Below are 6,252 nucleotides of genomic sequence, written 5' to 3'. Positions count from 1 at the left end.
GTCCTGCCTTTTGCCCTTTTTTTTAATTTAAAAATTTCTAGTATAAGAATAGATAGAATAATAATCAACCCCCATATACCTATTACCTAGCAAGTATATATCTCTTTGTGATAAAATTTAAAAATTTACCTTGATGCCATTATCATACTTAAAATTAACAGTAATTGCTTAATATCATTAAATACTCAGTTCATATGGAACTTTTAATCCTAAAAGTGTCTTGACAGTTTTTAGTCTCAGTGTCCAACAAGACTGCTTTTCTTTTTAAAAAAAATTGTGAAAAAGGGAGTGAGGAGGGTGTAGGTTTGTGAGGGGAGGGATGCTGGAGTCTTAAGTAGGGTGAGAAAAGGGCACCTGGTAGAAGGTGCTGGCAATGGGAGACTGGATACATAAACATAGGAGGGATTGCTCAAATAAGTGAATATGTTGAAGATAATGAGAACTAACAGAGAATGGAGTTAAAATATGGGAAAGGAAAAAACCAGAATGAACCCTGCAGTGTTGTTACTGGTATGAACTAAATAGATTCTAGTGTAAGTAAATAAAGATGCCAGTGTGTGTATATATAGGGAATACATACATCCCCTAGCTCAGCCCACAAAGGGGGCTTCATTTTCTAATAAAAGGAACCAGGGCTTCTAGGAGAAATGGGTGATTCCAGGGCTGAGATGAGGAAACTAAGACAAGCCTGAACATTTTGTTGTTCCAAAAAGAAGGAAGTGCTCAAAGAACGATCAGGACGTGCCAAGAGTACAAAAAAGAAGCCAGTCACCAAAAGACAAACACTGATTCTACTTATATATGAGTACCTAGAGTAGTGAAATTCATAGAGACAAAGTAGAATGGTGATTTCTAGTGGCTGGAAGGAGGGAAGAATGGGGAATTACTGTTTAATGGATGTACAGTTTAAGTTTTGCAAGGTGAAGATAGTTCTGTGGATGGATGGTGGTGATGGTTGCATAATGTGTGAATGTACTTAAAACCACTGAATTTTAAGTGTTGATGGCAAATTTTATGTTACATATATTTTACAATAATGAAAAACTTTAAAAAAGTACACAAAAGTCACTAGGCAAATCTGAGACAGCTTGAGCATCAAAATATATAATGATAGTGCTAGATTATAACTCATTGAATAAAACAGGAATCCATAAACCATAATACGGGCTGGCTTTGGCTTTAGTTTGCAACCTCTGGTTGCACATGAGAAAGAACTATATGTAAATAGTTACATACAGATAGTGAGTCATGCCAGAAATGAGTGCCTTGTGCTTGAGAAGTAATCAAGAGACTGCAAAACTCGGGAAAATTTCATAAACATGGCAATGGAGCGTCTGAGAATCTGAAGGATTATGCTTATGAACATGTGGCAAAGGACCACTTTAACCTAGAAGTTCTTTCAATCTATTGTCCTAGCTACAGGGATGGCCAGCATTTTCCAGCCATTTCTGACTTAGAACCCATTTCATGGTGAGGTATAATCCTCACAAATATTTTTACAAAGTAAATTTTAAAGTATTTGTGGTGGTATCATATTTACTTACATAATCTGATTATTTTGAAATATTACATTTTCAAACATACAGCAAAGCTGAAATTTTACAGTGAACATCCATAAACTCATTACTCATTCATATTTTAGTGAATTTAGCAAAATGTTACTATACTTGCTTTATCATAAAGCGGAGGGAATTCCCAGAGAAAGATCTGAATTATGCTTAGAGGATGCTTAAGTCTGTTGCTGAATACTAAGCTGCAAATGAATAGAGTGAAACTCCATGTAGCCAGGCAAAGAACTACTGGGTAGCTGTAAACTGAATAATTCCTAAAGTTAATACAGAGTTAGGAGATGTCTGGGTTTTGACCAGCTAATTTGGACAGTTCCTGTTGAACTCGTTGAATTCCAGAAGGGAATGCTTCAGCAGTAGGGCTAAACCTAGCTGAAGAGAAAAGCCACACATAAATCTTAAAAACAAACAAACAAACAAAACCTTGAAAAGATCAAGCTGATTTACACACCACACACACACACGCACACACGACGTTTTAAAGGAAGACAACAAAATCCAGCATTCAATGATGTAAATTTCACAATACCAAGCACTCAGTAAAAAATTGCTTAGATAAGCAAAGAAGCAGGTAAATGTGACCAGGAGAAAAATAGTCAATGCTTACCCAGAATGACAGAGGTGATAAAATAGTAGACAAGAACATTGAAACTGCTGTTACAAATATGCTCAAGGATTTAATGGAAATCAATATAATGTGAAGAAAAGTGGGAAATATAAAAATGAATCAAATAGAATTCCTGGAGCTTAAAAACACAATATCTGAAATAAAAATTTCACTGGAGATTAATGAAAGAGTAGGGACCAAAGAAGAAAAAAAACTAATGTACTGGAATGTTCTTGAAGACACAGAAACAGAAACTATAAAAACTAAAGCATGAGAAGAAAAAAAAAACTAAAAATAAAAGAACAAGGAAAAAGTAAGCTGTGGGACAATATCAAATAGCCCAGAAGAGAGGGAAAGAGGGGAGAGGTTTGGTGGGGGGAAGAGAAAAAATATTTGAAGCAGTAAGGACTGAAAATTTTCCAAATGTGATGAAAATTATAAACTCACAGTTCCCAGATGCTCAACAGACCTCACCAGGATAAACACAAAGGAAACTATACCGTTTATTCTCAAATTGTTGAAAACCAGTGATAAGAACAAACTCTTAGAAAAGAGGCACAAAGAATTACTCCACACTTCTCATTAGAAACAACTCATCTTTAAAGTGTTGAAAGAAGAAAAATTTGACCCTAGAATTCTTTCTAGTTAGAATATCCTTAAATGAAAGCAAAAGAAAGATGTTTTAAAAACAGTGGTTACCAGAGGGGAAGGGCAGAGGGTGGTGAAATGGGGAAAGGGAGTCAATCTTACCGTGATGGATGCAGACTAAATTTTTGGTACTGAACACGTTATAGTGTATACAGAAGTAGAAATAAAATGTTGTGCATGAAACTTACATGTTATAAACCAATGTTACCTCAGTAATAAACAAAAAAGTTGTTTTAAACAAACAGAAGGTAAGAGAATTCATTGTCAGCGGACCTAGGACTGTAACCGAGCAGGACTCTACGGTCATTGGTGACCATATGGTATTTGTAACTGCTTAATTGTGTAGTAGTTTTAAAAATGGCTTTTCTCATGCTCTTGTGGACCAAGGTTAAGCTGGAGAGGAGGGAGGCCCCCCTAGTGGAGCTGCATACAGGGATCATGCTCAGTGCTCTGCTTTTGCTCCAGACACCTCTGAAATGGCAGTTGGCTTTCTGCTTTTTGTATCTTGTTGATCATAACTCACATACATGCGGTTATTTTTAGTCCTTTGTAGTTTCTTTGTATTCTGTTGTTTGAGCAGGTGCCAGCCTGTTCAAACACTGCAGCAAGAGGTCCCAGGCCTCAGCCTTCCCAAAATGCTAGAAGCATACATCAACCTGACTTTAAACTGCACAGGTTTTTCTAGAGCACTTTTCCACAGACCCCCTTCCTAAGCATCCTTTTATCTAGGCACAAGAATATTAGGAGGTTCCCAAAGCCAAAGGTAAACATCATATTTAGCAGAAGGAAGGGGACTATTGCATCAGCAAAAACAAACCTTTGCAACAAATTGTTACCGATCTCTATAGAAGCCAGCACCACCCCTGGAACTCTTAAAAACTTTTATTGTAAAACCCCCTACCTTCTCTTCCCTGCAGGCTCAGTCTTGGAAGCATTAGCCCACTATTACCTTCTTTGCCTGCCTTTTCTACTTCATCCAAAATTCTGTCCTCAAGTCTCAATTCAGTAATCAGGGTACAGAGGCTGAATTTCAGCAACAGGACTACAAGAAATACTAAAGAAAGTTCTTCAGAAAAAAAAAAAACTATACTAAATGGAAACTTCTATCTACACAAAGGAATGAAGAGTCCTAGAAATGGTAACTATATGGGTAAATATAATAGATATTTCATCTTATTTTAAAATGTATTTAAAAGATAACAATGAAAAGAACAAATTAAGTAGAAAGAAAATTATAAAGAGCAGAAATCTGACTATGAAATAGAAAAGAAACAAAGAAAAAAACCAATGAAACCAAAAGCTGGTTCTTTGCAAAGTTCAATAAAATAGATAAACCTCTAGTTAGGCTGATAAAGTACAAAAGAGAGAAGACATAAACTAGTAACTAGAGAGGCAACATTACTATAGCAGGGGTCAGCAACCTTTTTCTGTAAAGATTCAGATAGTAACCACTGAACGCTGTTGTAGCAGCTAAGGAGCCACAATAAACAAAGGAGTGGCTATGTTAAAACGGCACTGCATAAACAGGCTGCAGGCTGAAGTTGGCTTGTGGCTCTAGTTTGATGCTCCCTGCTTATAGAAACTGTAATAGAAAAGAGTAAATGTGACTCCATATTAGACCTGTTCCTTTGGCTTTAACCCTGTGCTCTGCTTCCTAGGCTTAGTTTTGCTGGTTCTGCACCTTTTGTAAAAATGTTGACTATAGCCTGAAATATACAGGATAGCCTATTCTCAAGGCTCTGACCTTTAAGCATATTAACACTTTTCCATTCATATAAAGATAAACAGTTGCAGAATAGAAAAATAACATTTGTCTTGTTGGAGGTTTACAGGAACACCATGATCTGACCCATCTGGACAGCTGCAAGAACAAAGGATTCCAACATTAAGAAGTTTGCAACTACCACACCCCCTCCCCTTTTTAGTAAAAAAGGAGCCTGAATTCTGACTTGGGGAAGATGGTTCTCTAGTACATTAGTCTGCCATCTTCTCAGTCTGCCTGCTTTCTGAATAAAGTCCAGTCTGCCTGCTTTCTGAATAAAGTCATTATTCCTTGCCCAGCACCTCATCTCCCGATTTATTGTCGTGTGGCAAGCAGAACGAGTTTGGACTTGGTAACAATACCAAAAGAATAATAACGGAATATTCTGAACAACTCTATGGGTAGAAATTTAACAACTTAGATCAACAAATTCTCTAAAAGACTCAAATTGTCAAAACTGGTACAAGAAGAATTAGAAATTCAAACAGCCCTGTATCAGGGTTTCTCAAACTCAGCACTATTGACATTTTGGACTGGATAATTTTTTGTGTGTGGGGACTATTCTGTGTAGCACAGGGTTTTCAATAGTATCCCTGACATGTACCCACTAGATGACAGAAGCACCAGCCAGTTACCAAATCTCCAGATATTACCAAATATCCCCAGGGGTGGGTAATATCACCTCTCATTGAAAACCACTGCTCTATATTGATGCAAGAAATTGAACTCATAATTAAAAACCTTCCCTTCCTCCTCACCCCTCACTCCACCAAAAACAAAAAGTTAGTTTTAAAAGTTGGCTCATCATTCAAAAATCAGTCAATATAATTCATCATATTAACAGAATAAAGATGAAAAATCATGTGATCATCTCAATAGATGCAAGAAAAGCATTTGAATAAAATAAAACAAACTTCTATGATTTTTTAAAAATCTCAGCAAACTAGAAGGGCACTTCCTCAATCTAGTAAAGGACATCTGTAAAAAAAAAAAAACAAACTACAGCTAACATTATGTATAACAGTGAAATACTGAATGCTTTTTCCCTAAGAATGGGAACAAGGCAAGTTGTCTTGTCCACTACCATTGCTTGTACACAACAGTGTAATTTAACTCATAACCAGCGGAATACAGCAAAGGAAAAAAAGCATACAGATTGAAAGAGAAAGAAAGAAGTAAAAGTGACTTCATAATAGACATGACTTTGTGCACAGAAAATCTGAAGAGATTTCCAAAAAAGTTACCAAAACTTAATAACTGCATTTAAGAATGTTTCAGAATATAAGACCAGTTGACAAAAATTAATTGTATTTTAATATGCTAGCATTTTCTTGAAAAGTGAACAATGTAAGCCTGCCACTTCAAGGAAAACAATAGATAGTATTAGTTGCCAAAGATAAAATTTGAGCTTTCAATCAAAAATTAGGATTTTGAAATACTTGCATCTGCCACTATGACCTTAAAAACTTCCTAACATTTAAAGACTTTTCTGATGAAATCAGTAGTGATATTAACAACTGATATTTTTATATTGTATAAAGAATGTGACATTTGGAAGATCTGCATAACTCAGTGAACCAAGAATTTCCAAATAACCACTGTGAGATCTGACAAAATTATGCATGGGCAAAAGATTTGATCAAAATACAAGACAGAGCAATGGATTT

Source organism: Vicugna pacos, chromosome 13 (genome assembly GCF_048564905.1).
Source record: "Vicugna pacos chromosome 13, VicPac4, whole genome shotgun sequence".
NCBI lineage: Eukaryota > Metazoa > Chordata > Mammalia > Artiodactyla > Camelidae > Vicugna > Vicugna pacos.
This window is presented reverse-complemented; position numbering follows the sequence as displayed.